At 43.2% G+C, this 22,335-nt stretch overlaps 1 protein-coding gene across 2 annotated transcripts in view; it reads left to right on the top strand.

The window, feature by feature from the left end:
• Positions 1–22,335, top strand: part of DRD2 (dopamine receptor D2) — a 72,438-nt gene that overhangs the window by 5,441 nt on the left and 44,662 nt on the right. The window contains exon 2 of one of the 2 annotated variants that reach the window (XM_053925519.1): positions 21,306–21,456. The exons of the other annotated variant lie outside the window; for it this stretch is intronic. The gene's annotated coding sequence lies outside the window, so the exon portion shown is untranslated. The remainder of the gene's footprint in view (positions 1–21,305; positions 21,457–22,335) is intronic. 2 annotated transcript variants of the gene reach the window in all.

Genomic DNA, 22,335 nt, shown 5'->3' with positions numbered 1-22,335 from the left:
CAGGAAGAAGCATGGGCTTAGAGAGGTAAGTGGATTGCACTAGGTCACAGGACTTAACATGCAGGGCGAGATTTAAAGGCAAACATGCTAAAGCTATAGCTCTCTCTGACCAATGTAAGTGGCACACAGAATAAAAAATGGAGGAGAATAGGGATGAGAAAGTACTGTCTTTGATACACTGAAGTGATGGTGAACTTTGCATATGATACCAGGAAATCAGGAGACAGCAGAGGGGGATTCTTCTCAGGATTCCTAAAGTCAAGGACCATCAAAGAAGTGTTGTTCTGTACTGGGATTTGGGCCCATTGGGGTGAAATGCACTGGGAATGAACCTCCGTCAGCAATGGGCTCAAGGGAGGGAGGCAGGAACAGAAGGGAGGCAGGGGCAACTAAGGTTGAGGACTTCCCACCTCACTATGAGTTTTATAAATGATATTTACCAGCATTTGGTCTCTTATTTAAACTGTTTAAAAACAACACAGAATGATAGATAAGCCTGTGGGCTCTTGAATTAGATGGCCAGAATTTGAGTCACAACTTTAGTATTTACTAGTTGTGTTACCTTAAGCAAGTTGGTTAACCACTGTCATCTTGGGCTTCTCACCTACAAGGTCTGTACGAAAAAAGTCCAGTCATTGTTAATATAACAAGAATGTTTGTATGACATCCACATAACCTGGCAGCCAAGGAGAGTGGACTGGAATGCACATGCATCAACAATGATAAATTCACAGTACCAGTCAGTGGGGGCAGTAGACACTTTGAGTGAGCATATGTACTGTGTGGATGTGGCATTCAAAATGACTGAGTGAGTAGAGCAACAAATCTGCATCAAATTTGGCATCAAACATTCCTTCTCAGAAACTATTCAGATGATTCAGAAGGCCACAGCTATGGGCAACTGGTAATTGGCAGCTTCATCATGACAATACGCCTACTCATGCATCATGTCTCTTGCAGAGTTTTCTGGTGAAACATCAAATCACCCAGGTGACTCAGTCCCCCACCACCCTTCAACTTCTGGCTTTTCCCAAAACTAAAATCACTTTTGAAAGGAAAGAGATTTCAGAATGTTGATGAGATTCAGGAAAATACAACGGGGCAGCTGATGGCAGCTGGGAGAAGTATGTGAGGTCCCAAGGTGCCTACTTTGAAGGGGACTGTGGTGTCATTGTCCTATGTACAATGTTTTTTGTATCTGGTATCTTCTTCAATAAATATCTCTATTTTTCATATTACATGGCCGGATACCTTCTGAACAGACCTTGTATAAGTGGGGATGGTAATCCTGACCTCATTGTCTTATAGTGTTTAAGCCAGTAGATACAAGAGATTTGAAAGAGTCCTTGGAAAAGCACCCTATAAATATTAACTATATGTAATGATTGTTATGTTAAGAAACCCAAGAGGGAACATTTAAGCTGTTTTCTTTTGCACTAGTTTAGCACCTGGCTTTCCATCTCTGAAATTAAGCACATTTCTAAAACTTTTACAAAATGCAAGCTTACATTTTTTTCTTACACTCTCCCCTTATCTGCACCACAGTTCTTTGACACTCACCTGTCAGAAGCTCTTACTCATCTTGGGTGAGAGGGGTTTGGATTTCTTGTCATCTCTTTGGATAGGTTCAGCTGAACTCCCATCTTACCACATGCAAGCCAGGAAAAGACATCGGTCTCCACGAAGATGGCTTCGCACAGCCTCATGTTTCTTCCTGGCTTTCTGAGTCCTTCATCTGCTTCCTCATGGTTGGAGCCTTCTTGCATGGAGTGATGCACTCTGGCACAGGCCACTTTTTATTTAAAATGAAAAATAAGGAGAATATACCGGTGCACAGAGATAAAGGGACTTCTTTCTTTTCCTCCTGTTAAGAGGGCTAAAGAAACTCAAGCTGAGAAGATATTCAAAGCTGGCAGAAATACATCTTTTGGGATCATTAATGGCAGGGGTGAATGCCACCCAGTTTTTGTATGAAGTATGAGAGAGGGATGTAACACAATAGTTTCTAGGACTTCCCTGCCCTGAAAGCTATTCCCTGACTTCGGCTTTTTTCTTTTTCTGTGAATCCTTCCTTGGTGAGGACTCTTTCCTAATTGATGCAGCTATTACTGACCACTTAAAAAGGCTTACTGTTCAGCGAAGGTAGGAGATTTCTGAGGGCACGGCAGGTGTTTCATTTTCAGGTCATCTTCCTCAGGTCATGTGGTCATTCCTTTCTTGGACTCTGAGCTCCCTCAGCTCTAACATTCATGTATATAACAGGGTCAACAACAGAAGTATATGACAAACAGAAACTAGTATCCAGAGTCCCAAGAAGAGGATGTCAGGTCCCCTAAAGAAACAGAGATACATCTTCCCTTGGATAATGTATATAGTGGAAGGCCTGGTCACTGTGGATGACTAATGGCACAGAGTCTTCTCTGGTGAGCTAGAGGGAGTTGGTGGGAGGTGATACTTTTTATAGATCTGTGTTGCTCTCCACACATTCTGAATTCTTCCTTAGTTACATTCTGTGGTAGCCAACCTCCAAGATGGCCCTCAATAACTCCTTGCCCCCTAGTATTTATATTTTTGTGTAATCCCTCCTACATTAAATAGGGAAGACCTATATACCAACAGCATCATGCCTAAGTGACAGATTGTGACTTCTGAAGGTAGGTCATAGATGATCTCATGACTTCTACCCTGTTCTCTCTTGGATCACTCATTCTGGGGGAGGCCAGCTGCCATGTCAGAAGGGCCCTCAAGCAGTTTTATAGAAAGGTTACACAGCAATACCCGAAGGCCTCCTGCCGACAGCCACATGAATGGACCATCTTGGAAGCATATCTTTCCTCCCTGGACCAGCCTTCAAATGATTGTGGCCACTGCCAAGGTCTTGACTACAACCTTGTGAGAGACTGTGAGCTACAACCACCACACTGAGCTGCTTGAATTCCTAACCCATAGAAACTGTGAGACAATAAGTTTTTGTTGTCTTAAGTTTCTAGGTCTCGGGATAATTTATTATGCAATAGTAGATAACTAATATACACTCTGAAATTATTCTTCATGAAGTTATTCAAACTTGTCTTCTACAGTGACATAGATCCTGTTCCCTGTCCACGTGGAAAGATAGGTTCCTCTGTTTGGACTGAAACTGCCTCTGTGAGCTTCAAAGGATGCCCTCTCTGCTAGTTATTGTGAGATTTGAAAGTGTTCATGTTTCACACACAATGATCATGAGCCTCTCATCCATCATGTTACCCGACCAGGCTACTGATTTCTATGTTCTTCCTTCCTATACTCACTCTTCTCTGGAGGTCTTCTGGTATGGTAGCCATTCAATGTGCATTTTGCTTTCAGTTATTTCACTGAATAAATATTATGGAGCATCTGCTAAGTACTAGGCATTCGTCTGGTTGCAAATACTTCAGTCATCAAAACAAAGATCCCTGCTCTCTTGGAACTTACATTCTAGGGGGAAGAGAAAAATGATAAAAGTAAATTACTGAGTATATTAGTAGGCAATACGTACTTGTGAAAAGAAAAAATCTGTTAGCATTAGATGATGTGGAATGCTGAGGGGTGAAATGAGAAGGAAGTGTGCATTGTTAAATAGGGTGGGCAGGATGGACCACACTGAGAAAGCGACATTTGAGAAAAGACTTAGTGGATGTCTGAGGGTGAGTTATACAGAGATACCAGAGGGAAGAGCACTCAAGGCAGGGGCATCATTGCCTGCATGCGTTTTTAAGCATTTTAACAGTTGTCTTATTCCCTACAGAACAATAATAATACTCTGCATTTGGAACTTCCTTTTAATTTTCCAAACCCATGAGGCAATAACAATCTCTTTGATTTGTAAATCACTTTTACATACACAACACCTATTGGTCATCACAACAGCTATTAAAACCCCTATTTTGCAGGAGTGGCTGCTAAGACTCCAAGAGTTTAAGTGAAACTTGCTCAGGCTCACAGAGCTAGGAAGTACTGCAGTTACTGCCTTCTGAGAACTCTGTGCTCCTTTCTTATATGACCATCTTAATGCTTAATGTGAATCTTTCAACTGTGCATGTCTGTGTTTCTCATTAGATGTACATCCCCTTGATACAGTCTGTTTCATACTTCTCCAGAACCTATTATAACCTCAAATGTTGCTAAGCACTTGGAAGCCACTTAGATTGTTGAGAAGGTGGGTGAGTGAGTGGGAGGGTGAATGAGGAGGTGAGTGATGGCTTATTTCTCCATGGCTGAATGCACTTGAAGCCCAAAAACAGTGTCTGGAAGTGGCTGGGGCATCCTCCCCAGGTCCTATAGGTCAGCAAGATGCTCCAGACCTTCCCTTTCATCTTCAGTTAGCACTTTCTGCTTACCTGCATTATTGTTTGGCTGGAAATGCTTCGCAGTTGTCATAGGGCATGGAAGTTGGGAGATATTTAATAGTTAGAGCCTGCTTCAGTCAGACACACCCATAAAGAAGAAAATATTGGGACAAGTATTACAGAAACATATACAGATGTTTTGGTCCAGGTCAGCCCAAGGACCTGAAGACAAATAGGATGGAACAATTGTTGAGGGTTGTCTTTGGAGCCCTGGGTGATTTGTTTTGAATCTGGGATTTAAAGTTTGGAGAACTGGGCTGATCCTCAGTTTAAAAGGTACAGATAAGCATTACTTACCTAAGACCTTTCAAAAGCAATAACAATTTGAACCTGTCTTTCCCAAAATCACTTCTTAAAAAATGTGATACCCATCCTCTGCCCAGCTAGCTGTTCAGCATAACCAAGTGATTCAGTGGATGAACTTGGACGCCAGACTGATGTAGGCTCAGGTCTGCACTCTGCCAGTAACCAGCTCTGTGACCTCAATCAAGTTGCAATAACCCCTTTGAAATTCAGGTTTTTTTCCTGCATAAAATAGAGATAACCATGGCACTTACTTCATTACGTTTTGCATGTAAAGTGTTTAGCCTAATAATTGGCACATGGTAAGCGCTAGATAAACATTCACCATCATTATTCTCATTATAATCAATGGGAGGCCTTGAAATGTCTACAGATGCTTCCCAAATTTTGTCTACTTTCTTCTGGTGTTTGCCACACTGCTTGGTCTCAGATATCTTTACCAAAATTCTCCCAATTTAACCAGGTCCTAAAATCATCCTCTTGTCCTTTCTTCCCATTTATTACTCAGCCATACTCTATTGCCTGGGAAATACAGATGAATACAGATAAAGTGAAGTGTAGAGTAGGACCAAGTTGGTTCTTATATATTTTGAGGGACTCACAACTTTGAGTGAAGCCATCAACATTCTCATTTCTCACAGAGAAGCCGAGTGTAGGCAAGTCAGTGCTCAGTATAGTAATGACGTGCAAAAGCCCTTTGGATGCTGTATTATTGTTACTAATAATAACATAATAAGGTGTACTGATAACTCATCAGTCAGGTCTGAGCACAGGGCAGCAAGGAGGGGATTGGAAAAGGGGTGGTTCCCCTGCCCTACACTGAGCGCAAGCTTGGCAGGTGGGAGGCTGTCCATAAGTAATTGCTGCATGAATGAATGACTACTGTCCTCTTGCAGAACAGGCTGAGATTTGCCCAAAAGCTGATGCATCACATCCTAATGAATCTGGGTTCCACCATTCTGAAGGGACTGAATGGCAGGCAGTCATCCTGGAGAAAGCGAACATCCATTGCCTTCTTTTCTAAGCACTTCTGCTTTGCTCCTAAATGTGATAGTAAAAGTGTGTGAAGCAGAATGGCTGTAAAACTGTGCAGATTCCATGAACCCCAGGGCATCAGGAAAGTCTCCTGAGGGAGAGAGGAAGGGGGCAGACCTCTCTGTAGAGCTCACAACTGTTTGCCTTAAACATTGTAGGAACAATGTAAATATGAAGGATGTACTAGTTTCCTAGGGCAACTGTAACAAAGTAGCACAAACTGGGTGGCTTAAAACAACAGAAACTTATTGTCTCTCAATTCTGGAGGCTAGAGGGTCTGAAAGCAGGTGCCAGCAGGGCCGTACTCTCACCAAAGGTTCCAGACTCTTGCCTCTTCCAGCTTCGCATGGCTCTTGGAGCTCCTTGGCTTTTGGCGGTATAATGCCGATCTCTACCTCCATCCACACATTGACTGTCTCCCTGTGTCTCTGCCTCCTCTCCTCTTCCCTCTCCTCTTCTTTTAAGGGTACCAGGTATTGGACTTAGGATCCACCCTAATCCAATGTGAGCCCATCTCGATCCTTAACTATTTAATAATTATCCTTAATTATATCTGAAAATACCCATTTCCAAATAATGTCACATTTTGACCTTCTGAGTGGACTTGATTTGGCAAGGGGGACACTGTTCAATCCACACTGTGGGGATCTTCCTGCCTTGCTGGTCCCTGTCGACATCTTTGGCCACTTCCAAGGCGGGACCATTTTCCTCCCAGTCACCTGCTCTTGGAACAGCTGCCCACTTATCTAACTGAAGCTTCATCTCCTGAGTTAGAAGACAAGAAAGAGAGCAATTAGTATGACTGGGAGCTGAGGATTAAAGGGGATTCACTGACCTGCTGGCACCATGGCTAGGAAGAGGGAAGGTAAGGGGAGTTTGGAGAAAGAGAGGGGATAGAAGGGGATCCATTAAGTGTTCCAGAAAGGGGTGGCTTGTGGGAACCTGGGTTTCTGCAGTACTTGGGCTCAGGCCCAAGGAGGCTGGGTGCTAATAAAAAGTCCCTTATATAGTTGTTAGGAACGCCAGGATTTGGAGTTTTTCACCCAACATTCTTTCTGCCAACATTTATTACCATATTTTTGGGGCTAAAAGATGCACCTAGGTTTTAGAAGAGGAAAATAGGGGAAAAAACCTGCTCTACCACTGCCCCATCCCCGCAGTGAGCCAGGTAAGCTACATTCAGACTCTAAGACGCACCCCTATTTTCCTCCCAAATTTGGGTGGGGGAAAGTACACCTTATAGTCCAAAAAATACAGTAAATGCCTCCTATGTGTCAGATCCTCAGTCTAATGCTCTTGTTTCACAAATGAGAACGCTGAGGCTCCAGGTGGCCAAGAGAATTGTTCAAAGTCTCTGGGGGCCAGAGTCAGGACCAGAATCCAAATCTTCTGACTCTCAAGGTACCTGGCCACCCCCCAGCCCCCCACCACAGCAATGTTGTCTTGTATACTCCAGTCTGCCATAAGGACCCACGGTCCTATCAGGGAAGAGCAATAACAATAACCCCCCTGCATCTGGGCAGGACTTGATTTTGCGCAGGGTGTATCCCCAGAAGTCATTTACTGCTGCTCCCTGATGTGAAGGGGCAGAGGCAGAATGAGGAGGGCTTCACAACTCCAGCCCCTGAGTGCAGCTTTGCTGGGGGTGGAGGGAGGGAGGTGTGGGGTTTCCTTGTAAAGAAGGGGAAGAGCTGGGACCTCACGGACAGAAGCACGCAGGGACTGACTCTGTCACAAACCCCAAGGGAGTCCCATCATAAATTTGCCCAGTTGACCAGTCCTCAAGGACATAGAAGATGCTGATGGTGCTGGGAACTTTCTGGGCCCTTGGCATGGATCACGTGCCTGCAGGTAAAGAACCCACAGCCTTGCAGAGCCGCCTTCCTGTGGTTCAGCAGCCAACATGGCAATACGTGGAGCTGCCCAGTGCATCTCCCTGTGGGGCTGGGCTGTCAGAGCCTGCCCTCCTGGGCTTTCCAGCGTGGATGCTGGTCTGCAATGATCTGGCCCTTACTGGGCACTCAGGAATTACATGTTAAATGACTTGAGTGAGCCCAGAGAGAAAAGTGTACCCCTTCACTGTAACAGGTTGGGGTGTCAGGGAAGGAGGTGCAGAGGATTTCCAGGAGCTGTTCTCTCAGCCCAGCTTTGGAATGTGAGGCCTTTCAGGCCCAATCTGGGGCCTGGCTTGAGGCCTGTGCCAGCTCCCTGAGTACCCAGAATGCCGGGCCTCCCAGCCTCCCTGGCTCCTATCTTTATCCCTGGGCAGTTACCTGCCATCCACAGCATCTTCCCACTCTGTTTCCATGGTAATGTCATAGCCCCAGGAGTCCGTGGTCCTGTTAGAGGGGAGAGGAGGAAAAGGGCAAGGATAGAAGTTCATGTGACCAGCAGTGTCCATATGCCTGTTCTGAGCAGCGAAGCTCAACAGGCCAGGGAGGGTGCCCCCACCAATGGCTGGCAGTGAGGACAGTGTCAGTGGGGTGCGGTGCTGAAGGCTCCTGGACATCCTTCGGTTCAGAACCAAGAGCTCTTGAGCAGCAGGTGGAGTCTCTGTCCTTGGGGGGCTTTTGGAGGCTGCAGCTCAGGGATCTCCTTAGGTGGGAATCATGGGCAGTCCAGCCTGGGGCAGAACTCAGGTTGTCTGGCCCAGGGAAAACTACCCAGCTGGGTATCCTGTCCCACCTCTATTTTACCAGATGGTGGACTGATCTTCTTCCATTCAAGTCTCTGCCTGTAATAGTCACATGCTCTGTGCGGCTGAGCAAGGCCTGGACGGGGCAGGAGGCACCAGGGCCAGCTAGGTGGGTATGGCGCCCTCAGCAAACAGTGTTGGTTGCCTCAGCCCTGGGAGAACCTGGCTGGGTGAACTGTAGTGATGGTCAAAATGAGCAACTGATCTGAAGACAGTCAATTTGGTGGCGCCTCTAAGCATACCCTCTGGTTTTAGTCCCCCAGACAGAGACCCAAGGAAACCTGAGAGAATGGACACAAAGAGTGAAGAAATAAAACAGAAAGCCAGAATCCGGGATATTTTTGCCAGACCATGGCACTGCTCCTGGGAGCCCACTGCCTGGTGTTCCAGGAGATTTGGCATTCTGCTGTTTTGCTGGGCCCTTTCTTCCCTCTATGCAGACTAGACCCACATGGGCCTTTAGGGGGTCAAGAAGTCAGGAGACATGGATTTCAGCCTCAGGACAATCAACCTGTTAAAGAAAAAAATTCTTTCATTTGTTAAAACAAACACTAAGGAAAACTTATTTAGGACTATTGAGATAAGTGTTAAGACTATTGCAATAGGGGAGAGAGATTGCCTCAACTTTGAATGTACAGAGACAGCTGGAGGTTTCTAACCAATGCGCAGAATGAAGGGGGCAGTGGACGGAAAATGACTGAGAAGAGGCATCAAGGGTTAGATGATTCTTCCTAAGTGGACTTCAAAGGGTTCTTGCTGAAGGCAGGCCCGTGGGGTCAGGTACCAAGGGTGGAGGTTCTCTCTAAACTCATTTAATGGGATTCTTACTAAAACAGGGTGCGCAGGTCCAAGACAAGGCCCAAAGAGGAGGCTTCATTGAAAAGAGTGCTGAGGGGAGCCTGACTAAAGTTTGTTCAACCCTAATTGGATGGTCTAGGGAAACGTAACCTATCCTGTCCCTGATTTTTATTTCTAAGACAATGGGATTGGATTGAAGGGGGTCCCTTCTGGTGGGAACAAACTATGACCACCAATATCTGCTCTTGTTCTACCTCCCTCCATGTGGCACTGCATTTGAAAGTACAAATGTTGCTTTAAAACATTCTCTATGAAGGTGTTAATTTTATAGTCTGATGCTTTCTGGCCTGTAATACAGTGTACCCAAGCAAATATCTACTATTTTAAAATACTGACTATACTACATTAAAGATGATATACATCTTTAATTCTTGTGTCTGCCGTAAAAGATAGGGCTTCTTCCTGTTCTTGGTGTTTAGTGCATAACAGACCCTGAGCATTTGTGGAGGGACTGTATAGATGAAGGAATGTGTATATTACAAAAATTTAGAAGTTGGATAAGTTGGAGACTGCTTTTAAAAACTTAAACATTGTCCACAGTGCTATACACAATATTGGGCATTCAATAAGTGCTAATTCACACATGTGCATGCGCACACACAAAGAAGTAATCAGTGCTTGGTTATAGTGGTATACACACAACATAGGTTGTGAGGGACCAGTACTTTTTTTCGAGATCATAACTGATACATGTCCTTCCAAATACATTAGTGTGTCAGTCTTGGCTGACGCACTTGGAGGAAGCAGTAAACCCGTGCAGGGGTGATTCCTGTGGCCTCTTCATCAGAAAGCACAAAGGGCTATTTCCACATTAGAAGCATAGAGTGAGAAGCAGTAAACACAACATTTTTCTCATTTTTTTTCCTGGTGATATGTGCAGGCCTACAGCTGGCATTCTGTGTTGCTAATGTGGGCTGGAGATTACAAAAGCAGGAAGGAGAGTCTAGGCATGGAAATAAGGAAATTGGTGAGAGAAGCATTTATCAAAATATAAGACCTGGAAAATCATTTTCTAATTATATAAATAATACAATGTGTGTGTTACAGGGATATGTGTGTTTATGTATAAAAATTGCTAAATGCCCAGGTTAGACACCATTTAACCTGCTGAGCTATGTATGGCCTCAGGCAGTTGTTTTTCTAATTACAGATCTTGGCTGTGTCACCAGTTAGCTGGGACCCCCAAGGGTTGCTAAGAAAATTCTGCCTTTTGATTTGCCCTTTAAATCCCCTTTATATGGTCTTGCCTCTCGGCCACCAGCCCCTTACCGGGGTCCAGGAGTGCAGAGGTCTTCGGTGTCCCTCCGCAGCCAGGGCTGGGCCTAGCCTGCCTTGCCCTGGAAACCAGAGGCTGCTGTTAGGAACCAGGCCTGGGGTGGTAATTGGCCCAGGCTCTATCTAATGAGCAGGACCAAGGTGACAGAGCCCATTAGGCACTTGGAACAGCTACCTGCAGAGGAACCAGGACCAGCATCAAACAGGCAGCCTGAAGAGCGGCCCCTTGGACAGCACATAATTTCCAAATTGGCTATTTCTGAGGCCTGGATTTGTAGTGCAGACAGAGGTCAGAGGCAGCTCTGGCAAAGCTGCAGAAAGCAGACAAATGGAAATCTTACAGGGAACCAGATTTCATTCATAGTCAACTGGGTCCTGGGCTTCCCCCTCCCCCTTTTCATTTAGATGCAGATGCAGATTTTGTTCAAGGGAATCCCACTGCAGTAGTCCTGGATCTGGGGCAGGTGGTGATGATGGGGGATTCCAGCTGCTCCTGTCTAGGGGGAGTCAGTTATATCAGAGCCTGGGGGAGGGGCAGAGGTGTTGGAGCCAAGGAAGCTACAGGTGCTAAGAGCCAATTCAGTTGTACTCCTTCTTTTTCTTTTTACTGAATTTATTGGGGTGACATTGATTAACAAAATTATACAAATTTCAGATGCACAATTCTATAACGTGTCATCTGTACATTGTATTGTGTATTGTGTGCTCTTCACCACACGTCAATTCTGCATCCATCGTCCCCTATACCCTCTTCCACCTCTTTTCACTCCCTTCCCCCTGCTCCCCCTCCACACAATCACCACAGTGTTGTCCCCTGTCCATGAGTCCTTTTCTCTTTTTTTTCTTTTTTGCTCAATCCCTCTACCACCCCCACCCTGTCCCCACCTCTGGGATGGCTGTCAGCCTGCTTCCTACCTATGAGTCTGTCACTATTTTAATTGTTGGTCCATTTTGTTCATTAGATTCCATGTATGAGTAAAATTATATGATATTTGTCTTTCTCCGACTGGCTTATTTTACTTAGCATAATGCTCTCTAGGTCTATCCATGCTGTTGCAAAGGGTAAGATTTCCTTTGTTCTTTTATGGCTAAGTCATATTGCATTGTGTAAATGTACCATGGCTTTTTCATCCACTCCTCTACTGATGGGCACTTGGGCTGCTTCAAAATCTTGGCTATTGTAAATAATGCTGCAGTGAATATAGGGGTGCATAGATTCTTTTGGATTAGTGTTTTGGATTCCTTCAGATAAATTCCTAGAAGTGGAATTGCTGGGTCATAAGGTAGTTTCATTTCTAATATTTTGAGGTAACTTCATACTGCTTTCCACAGTGGCTGCACCAATCTGCATTCCCACCAATGGTGCAAAAAGGTTCCCCTTTCTCCACATTCTCTCCAGCACTTGTTGTTTGTTGATTTATTGATGATAGCCATTCTGCCAGGTGGGAGGTGATTTCTCATTGTGGTTTTAGTTTGCATTTCTCTGATGATTAATGATATTAAGCATCTTTTCATATGTCTATTGTCCATCTGTATGTTCTCTTTGGAGATGGTCCTTTGTGCATTTTTAATTAGATCATTTGGGGTTTCTTTGGTGTTGAATTTTATAAGTTCTTTATAAATTTTGGATATTAACCCCTATCAGATGTATCATTGAACATGTTCTTCCATTCAGTGGGTTGTCTTTTTCTTTTGTTGATGGTGTCCTTTGCTGTGCAAAAACTTCTTAGTTTGATGTAGGCCCATTTGTTTATTTTTTCTTTTGTTTCCCTTGTCTAAGGAGATGTATCAGAAAAATAGAATCATGCTACCTGGTATCAAGCTGTACTACAAAGTCATAGTAATCAAAACAGCATAGTACTGGCGTAAAAACTGACATATAGATCAATTGAATGGAGTAGAAAGCCCAGAAATAAACCCACGCATGTATAGTCAATTGATATTTGACAAAGGAGGCAAAAACATAAAGTAGGGTAAAGATAGTCTATTCAGTAAATGGTGTTGGTAAAATTGGATAGATATGTGCAAAAAATGAAACCAGACCACTTTCTTACACCATATACAAGAATAAACTCAAGATGGATTGAAGACTTAAATGTTATACTTGAAACCATAAAATTCCAGAAGAAAACATAGGCAGTAAAATCTCAGACATTTCTTCTCTCTTTTTTAAAAAAGATTTTATTTACTTATTTTTAGAGAAAGGGGAAGGGAGGGAGAAAGAGAGAGAGAGAAACAATGATGTGAGAGAGAAATACCAATTGTTTGCTTCTTGTATGTGCACCAAACCCGCAACCCAGGCATGTGCCCTGACTGGGAATCAAACAGGCCACCTTTCACTTTGAGGTACAATGCCCAACCAACTGAGCTGCACACTCAGAGCAAAATCTCAGACATTTCTAGTGTATTTTTTCATCTCGGTGAAAGCAGAAGTATTATCAACTCTGCAGATTAAAACTCAAGTTCCCAGCCTAGAAATAGAAACATCCAGTCCAAGAAGTGCTGTACAAGAGAGCAGGGTCATTGTTTTTATTGCTGAGAGTTCCCCTTCTTTCTGTTGACTTACAGCTTTCTATGATTGAATGAATAAATGAATGTTCATTGAATAAAGTTATTCACCTTACTAGGCATATATCCTTTACTCACTGAGGGAAGAGATACCATCCCTATTTTATGGATATGGTCACTGAGCCTCACAGAAGAAGAGTGACTGGTCCAAGGAAGGGGTACAGTTGGGATTCAAAGGCAGCTCCACATGACCTTTCCAGCAGCTCCCTTGTACTCATCTGTACCCCCCCATTCATGTATAAGCTTTGATGGGAAACATGTTTTATCTTTATATTACCCCATTAGGTCTAGCGATGAGCTTTGCCCACAGTAGACACAGATGCATATTTGTTAAATAAATGCATTCATTTATTTTATTAATAATTTAAGAATTATTATAAACTACTTGGCCCTGCCCTAATTAGCTATGGAGGCCTTGCCCTAATTAGTTACTGATATTTTGTGTGTCTCAGTTTTCTTCAGGGGAGAATCTTAGATGACAGCCATCTCTGGGGCTCCGTGAGTCCTCTGAGGTTAGTCCTCTGGCTCAGTGGCTTCAGTGGCGATGGCTGCCTCACACAGGCCCACAGTGACCTCTGTGGTTTAGTCGTTCTTTCTGGAGAGAGTGAGAGAGAAGAAGGTGAATTCCATCTGGAACCACCATTAATGTCTTTTTCTTTTTTTACTCGCCATCTTAATTAACCCTTTGGGAGCATACAGGTCAATTGTGCTACGTGTATTCACATTGTCATGTGACAGCTCTCCAGAACTCTCTCATTTTGCAACACTGAAACTCTATACCCATCAAACACTAACTCCCAATTTTCTCCCCCCTCCCCAATCCCTAGGAACTACCACTTCACTTCCTGTTTCTCTGAGTTTGAATACTTGAGATACCTCAGTAAGTTCTTCATCTCATATTTGTGTTTTTACGACTGGCTTATTTCACTTAGTATATGTTTTCAAGGTTCATTCATATTGTACTACGTGTGAGAATTTTCTGCCTTTTTAAAAAATATTTTATTTATTTATTTTCAGAGGAAGGGAGGGAGAAAGAGAGGGGGAGAAACATCAATGTGTGGTTGCCTCTCATGTACCGCCCACTGGGGGCCTGACCCAGAACCCAGGCATGTGCCCTGACTAGAAATTGAACTGGCGACCCTTTGGTTCGCAGGCCAGCGCTCAATCCACTGAGACACACCAGCCAGGGCATGACTTTTTAAGATTGAATAATATTCTATTATATGTGTATACTGCATTTTGTTTATCCATTCATCCATTGATGGAAACTTGGGCTGCTTTTACCTCTTGGCTATTGTGAACGATGCTACTATGAACTTGAATGTGCAAATATTTCTTTGAGATCTGCTTTCAGTTCTTTTGGATATATAACCAGAAAATAGGATTGCTGGATCAGATGGCAACTTTATTTTTAATTTTCTTGAGGCAACTCCATACTGTTTTCCATAGGGGTTCCACCATTTTACATACCCAACAACAGTGCACAAAGGTTCCAATTTCTCCAAATGCTACCAGCACTTGTTATTTCCTGTTTTTTAAAAGTGGCCATTGCATAAATTTATACTCTTACTTCTTGCTTTATAGAAAAATTAAAAAGGATCATAGACTGAAGTGTAAGAGCTAAAAACTGTAAAATTCTTACAGGAAGACACAAGGGTTAATCTTCATGAATTTGGGTTAGGTAATGGTTTCTTCGATATGACACCAAAAGCACAAGCAGTGAAAGGAAAAATACATAAATTATGTTTCATCAAAATTTAAAATGCTTGTGCTTTAAAGGACACCATAAGGAAAGTGAAGAGATTGATAAAGGACTAGTATCCAGAATATGTAAAGAACTCTTACAACTCAATAATAGAAATAACCCCATTATAAAATGGGAAAAGGATTTGAACAGATATTCCTCCAAAGGAATTCTTAAAGTAAATACATACATGCATACATACATACAACTAGTGGTTATCCTAATGGTGTACATTGATGGTGTAAATCTCACTGTGTAGTTTTGATTTGCATTTTTTTCTCATGACTAGTGATGTTGAACATCTTTCCATAGCAAAGATTATTCATTGTCAATAGACTGAACAAGGATTCTCAATGAGGATAATAAAGTGGGTAGATAACACAGGCTTCCTACAGATTTTGGACTGGACCTGGGGAGCCCTGATGCCTAAAGAGACTAAGTACCATAGAAAGTGAAGCTCTTCTGCTTTCCCCTTCAGCCAGAACAAGATACAGAGGATCCACTAATTTGCTACTGGTCAAGCCCACTGGGGTCTGACAGGGAAGGGTCCCAAGTTACAGAGGGAAAAACCAGGACCTTAGAGTGAGCTAGACAAATTCTAACCCTAAATTTGCCTTCTATGGTTGTGTGACTTGTAGAAAATTATTTAACCTGTCTGAACCTTAGTTTTCTCACCTGGATAATGGATTATTGTGGGAGATCCCTACAGTTGTGTGCTGATAAATGTTTTAACAACCGGCTCTCAAAGAAAAAAAATAATGTTCTGATTTGTAGTATTTGCCAATTTCATTGGGTAAGTACTCAAACTGGGACTGATAGCAAGCTGCCAACTTGACATGGTTGCGACGTCATTGAATGCAGAATTGGGAAGATCTGTACAACTAGCTCTAGCACAACACTGTAAAATGCCTTTCCCAGTATTTGGGATGTGTCAGGTTCTCCATTAATGTTAGTTCCCTTTATCTCCTCCCCCCACCAAAGGGACTCTGGGTGACCTAGGTAATAAGAAAGGTTGCTTAATTCTTCATGTTTATTCAACAAATATATATTGGGCTTCTGTTAGGTCCAAGCCACTATCCTAGAAACAGAGTATAGGGCATGAAGTACAGGGAGGGGATTTTTTTTAAGCCTATGATCTAGTGTTGCCTTCAGAGACTCTAGCTTGGTTAGGTGACTCCCATGCGCTGTCATCTCTATCATGTCACATTTTAATCACCTTTGCACTTGTCTTTTTCACTGAGCTGTGATCTTGAAGACAATGACTATGTGTCTTACTTATTTTGATATCCACATTGCTGAGCCCTTTGAAAGTATTCAATAAATATTTGTTAAAAGGTTTTGACTTCTGGTCAAGATGGAGGTGTGGGTAGACACACTTCACCTCCTTGCACAACCACAAGAAGAATCACAACTAACCTCAAAACAAAAAACACCCAGAACTGCCAGAAAATTGAACTGTATGGAAATCTGACAACCAAGGATTTAAAGAAGCCATATTCATCTAGACAGGTAGGAAGGGCAGAGAGGACACGGTGTGGTGTGGAGAGGTGGGGGGGGGGGCGGCAGAGGTGGTGATGGCAGCAGAGGTAGTCCTACATTCACATGTGGTGGATACAAATTGGGAGGGAGACCTTGGAAATGAGTGATCCCAGCTCCAGGCCAGACTGGAGCCCAAGTCAGACTGTGCAGCCCAAGGTTCCAGTGCCGGGAAGATAAAGCCTCCCAGTTTCTGACTGTAAAAACCAATGGGAGTTGGGAGAGCAGAAGAAACTGCCAGTTTTTCAGGAGAGTCTGTTAAAAGGGCCTGCTTGGACTTAGAAGTATGCAAACCTACCAACTCTAAGAATCATCACCAGGGCAACAGCTGGAGGGGTGCTAGTCTCTTACAGGAAGTGGGTGGATTGGCTGGAAATGGAGTGAATGCGGGGCAAGCCTCCAGAAGCTAGGTAGCAGTATTGTCCCCTCTCTGACCCCTTCTCCCCACACACAGAGCCAGAAAGTGTTGAAACAGGTTGCTCTGCCCTGGTGAATACCTAAGGCTCTGTCCCACACACCTTAACAGGTGCACTAAGACAGGGAGTCAAAGCAGCTCTACCTAAAACACAGAAACAAACACAGGGAGGCTGCCAAATTGAGGAGACAAAGAAATATGGCACAAGAGAAAGAATAGAACAAAACCCCAGAAAAGGAACTAAATGAAATGGAGATAGCCAACCTATCAGATGCATAATTCAAAACACTGGTGATAAGGTTGCCCAGAGAACTAATGGAGTATGGTAAAAACATAAGGGAAGAAATGAAAGCTACACTAGGTGAAATAAAGAAAAGTCCACAGGGAGCCAACAGTGAAAGGAAGGAAGCCAGAATTCAAATCAATGATTTAGAACATAAGGAAAAAATAAATAAACATTCAACCAGAACAGAATGAAAAAATAAAAATTCAAAAAAATGAGGAAAGTATAAGAATTTTCTGGACATGTCCAAAAGTGCCAACATACAAATCATAGGGATGCCAGAAGGAGAAGAGGAAGAGCAAGACATTGAAAACTGATTTGAAAAAATAATGAAGGTGAACTTCTCCAAGCTGACAAAGGAAATAGACTTCCAGGAATTTCAGGAAGCTCAGAGAGTCCCAAAGAAGGTGGACCCAAGGAGGAACACACCAAGGCACATCATAATTACATTATCCAAGATTGAAGATAAAGAGAGAGTCTTAAGAGAGAGCAGCAAGAAAAACACAGAGAGTTACTTACAAAGGAGTTCCCATAAGACTATCAGTTGATTTCTGAAAAGAAACTTTGCAGGCAAGGAGGGACTGACAAAAAGATAAAAAGCGGAGCTTCTGGCCAAGATGGAGGTGTAGGTAGACACACTGTGCCTCCTCGCACAACCAAAAGAAGGACAATAACAATTTAAAAACAAAAAACAACCAGAACTGACAGAAAATCGAACTGCACGGAAGTCTGACAACCAAGGAGATGAAGAAGAAACATTCATCCAGACTGGTAGGAGGAACGGAGATGGGCAGCCGGAGTGGAGAGGACTCAGCAGCAATGCAGCTGGCAGACCCAGGGAGGTGGCGGATTGTGGAACGAATGGGGCAGTCAGTGCAACAGCTATCAGACCCTGCGGCCCCAAATTCGTGCATAGATAAACCAAGATGAATGGCGGGGGGGAAGGGGTGCACGAAGCGAACCGCGTAACCCAGGGCTCCAGCGGGGGAAATAAAGCCTCAAACCTCTGATTGAAAACACCTGTGGGGGTTGAGGCGTCAGCAGGAGAAACTCCCAGCCTCACAGGAGGGTTCATTGGAGAGATCCATAGGGGCCTAGAGCGTGCACAAGCCCACTCACTTGGGAATCAGCACCAGAGGGGCCCAATTTGATTGTGGGTAGCGGAGGGAGTGACTGAAATCTGTCAGAGAGTAGAGCAAGCGCCATTGCTCCCTCTCGGCCCCTTCCCCAGGTACAGCATCACAGTGCAGCTACCAGTGTTACCCTGCCCCCGAACACCTAAGGCTCTGCCCCTTTACGTAACAGCCACACCAAGACCAAAAAAAAAAAAAAAAGGCCCAAGTGAAAGAACAGATCAAAGCTCCAGAAATAATACAACTAAGCAGCGAACAGATAGCCAACCTATCAGATGCACAGTTCAAAACACTGCTAATTAGGATGCTCACAGAATTGGTTGAATTTGGTCACAAATTAGATGAAAAAATGAAGGCTATGCTAAGAGAAACAAAGGAAAATGTACAGGGAACAATATTGATGGGAGGGAAACTGGAACTCAAATCAATAGTGTGGACCAGAAGGAAGAAAGAAACATCCATCCAGAAAAGAATGAAGAAACAAGAATTCGGAAAAATGAGGAGAGGCTTAGGAACCTCCAGGACATCTTGAGACGTTCCAACATCCGAATTATAGGGGTGCCAGAGGAGAAGAGGAAGAATAAAAAATTGAAAACTTATTTGAACAAATAATGAAGGAGAACTTCCCTAATCTGGCAAAGGAAATAGACTTCCAGGAAGTCCAGGAAGCTCAGAGAGTCCCAAAGAAGCTGGACCCAAGGAGGAACACGCCAATACACATCACAATTACATTAGCCAAGATTAAAGAGAAGGAGAGAATCTTAGAAGCAGCAAGAGAAAAGGACACAGTTACCTCCAAAGGAGTTCCCATAAGACTGTCAGCTGGTTTCTCAAAAGAGACCTTACAGGCAAGAAGGGGCTGGAAAGAAGTATTCCAAGTCATGAAAGGCAAGGACCTACATCCAAGATTACTGTATCCAGGAAAGCTATCATTTAGAATGGAAGGGCAGATAAAGTGCTTCCCAGATAAGGTCAAGTTAAAGGAATTCATCATCACCAAGCCCTTATTATATGAAATGTTAAAGGGATTTATCCAAGAAAAAGAAGATAAAAAATAGGAACAGTAAAAATGACAGGAAACTCACAGTTATTAACAAAAACACCTAAAACAAAACCAAAAGCAAACTAAGCAAACAACTAGAATAGGAACAGAACCACAGAAATGGAGATCACATGAAGGTTTATCAATAGGGGAGTGGGAGGGGGAGAGAAGGGGGAAAGGTACAGAGAATAAGTAGCATAAATGGTAGGTAGAAAATAGACAGGGGGAGGGTAAGAATAGTATAGGAAATGTAGAAGCCAAAGAACTTATAAGTGTGACCCATGGACATGAACTATAGGGGTGGGGGATGTGGGAGGGAGGGGGTGTGCAGGATGGAGTGGAGTGAAGGGGGGGAAATGGGACAACTGTAAGAGCATAATCAAAAATATATATTTTTTTAAAAAGAGAAAAAGCAAGGACCTACAACCAAAATTACTCTATCCAGCAAAGTTATCATTTAGAATGGAAGGGCAGATAGAGTGCTTCTCAGACAAAGTAAAGCTAAAGGAGTTCGTCATCACCAAGCCATTATTACATGAAATGTTAAAGGGACCCAGTTAAGAAAAAGAAGGTCAAAACTATGAACATTAAAATGACAACAAACTCATAACTATCAACAACTGAATCTAAAAAAACCCAAAAACTAAGCAAAAACCAGAATAGAAACAAAATCATAGATATGGAGATCATTCGGAGGAATATAAGCTAGGAGGGGTAGGAGGGAGAAGAGGGGAAAAGATACAGGGATTAATAAGCATAATTGGTAGGTACAAAATAGACAGGGGTGGGGGCGGTGTTAGCAATAGTATAGGAAATGGAGAAGCCAAAGAACTTATATGCACAACCCATGGACTTGAACTAAGGGGTGGGGGTGCGGATTGCTGGAGGAGAGGCGTGGAGGGGGGCAAAGGGGGAAAATTGGGACAACTGCAATAGCATAATCAATAAAATATACTTAAAAATAATTTTAAAGATAGAGAAGGTTTCATAAGCTTGAAATCTGCCTGAGGAGCCACAGCTAACATCTGAAACATTTAGAGAATAATACAAGATAATGGTGAATCATAGAAAACTTCTCATTTGATAAGAATCCTACTGCTTCAAAGCATTTTCAGTTGAAATACTTAACACTTTTGAATGCTAGTAGGCATCAATATAATCACTCAACACATTATCTCATTTAATCTTTGCAACAATCCAGTGAAGGAAGTATTGTAATTATCATCATCCCCGTTTCATGTATGAGTAAAATGAGCAACAATAGTTAAGTAAATTTCCCAAAATTTTATTGTTGATATTTTTATGTATTGAGCCAAGACGTGAACCTAAGACTTGATTCTTACTGCCTCAAGAAGTAGAGAAAAGTGTTGTTACTCTCATTTTATAGGTGAGAAAACTGGCTTTGAGAGGGAGAAAGAGATTAAGTGACTTGCTCAAAGTCACACAGCTAACAGCATACAGAACCAGGATTGAGACCTAGGTCTTCTAATGGCCTAATAAAGTACAATGTAAGGTGCTATACACAACGAAGTCCCCTTCAGAGGACAGTGCCACTGGGTGTCACATGGTCATGGAAGCCTTTTAGAAAATGTAGGGTTTGAGTTGTCCCCTGGGGAGCTGGGGTTGACCTAGATTAGCAGATGTCATCCCTGTGTTCTCAACATGCATGCGTGCACCCCCCCACACACACACCAGTGATCCTGCCTCCTGATCCCCAGAGTGGAAAGCAAGGGTAATTTTTAGACAAGCTCACCCCACCACATGGGGACCAAGAAGTGCTTGGCGGCTGCTACTGTTTCTCCTGTGTGTTTGTTATTTACATAAAGGATCCATGGCCCCTAGGCTGCCCAGATGGCACTGGCCTTTCTCCTGGTCTTTATCTCTGACTGCTGGAGAATTGTTATGCTTTCAATTACTTGGAAAGCACCTGTTTCCAACAGATAATCTGGAGTCAACCACCTCACATTTTGAGGGTGGCGATGTAACCACAATGGCTGAGCCTGAAGCCATGAATCACCATAAGATGAAGAAGTGTGTTGCTTGTCCTGCAGGCAGGCTGGTGTGAGCCGAGTACACTGGGCTGACTGGGAGCCACAGAGGGGAGAAGAAATGAGACAGTGGAGTTCATTCAGCCTCTTGACCCATCTGGCTGCTGGATTTTCCTGGGAGTACTTATTTTTTTGAGCCATGTACATTGTTAAGGTAATAATTTTTAGAAGGTTAAAAATGTATTTCTCAAACAATTACATGTCAAAGATTTATTTAATTCATTCATGAAAGAGCCAGTGAGATGACAGAGCTAGGTTCAAAAGAGGTACCAGTGGAAGAAAGGAAGAAAGCGAGAGTAAGACTGCTAAACTAGATATAAAATTCATTAATCTCTTACAGGACAATAAAGTCGTAAAGTTTGGGATTATCTTCTCTATTGGATAGAAGTCATTCACAGCATATTATCAATTCTCTCCCTGTTAACATCTCTCTTGCGAGTGGGCCCCTTTTGGGTAGGAGACTGTAAGTAAACAAAGTGCCCTCCCCTAGAGGGTCAGATGGGCCTTAGGTGGCCTTGCCTCACTTCTAGGTTTTGGATACATGTTCTTAACAGCTCAAAGGAATCTAGCTACTAGTCCTGTGCTCTGGAAGATTCTGCCAGTTGCTGGGATGTCTAGTCTAATTATGCATTCCAGAACTGAGGAAATAACCACGGAATGGGTTCAGGGACCCAGTGCACCCACTGTGAGAAGAACTGAGCTCAAAACCACACTGATCACCTCCTGGAGCCCCTACTAGGATTGTTGGATTGTAGTAATGTTTTGGGTCCCCTGGAATTAGTGCCAGTTCAGAGCCAGCATCCAGTTATTCCTGAAAAATCAGTTTATTTCTTTTTCTCCATTGCACAGTCACACTGGTAAAATGCCATAGATCCCTTTGGGGAAGTCTGGGAGAAATATTAACAGTATAAATTTTTGTCAGTATAGTAAGTTCTTCCTTAAGGGGACCCGGCCTCCCCTTTATTCAAGGGTTTCTGGCTCTGTAAATTGGCTCAAGTCTGGGAATGTATTCAGGGGTATGATCCTATTTTGG

Source organism: Desmodus rotundus, chromosome 5 (genome assembly GCF_022682495.2).
Source record: "Desmodus rotundus isolate HL8 chromosome 5, HLdesRot8A.1, whole genome shotgun sequence".
Classification (NCBI taxonomy): domain Eukaryota; kingdom Metazoa; phylum Chordata; class Mammalia; order Chiroptera; family Phyllostomidae; genus Desmodus; species Desmodus rotundus.
The sequence above is the reverse complement of the archived record's forward strand: the minus strand, read 5'-3'. Positions and strand labels throughout refer to the sequence as shown.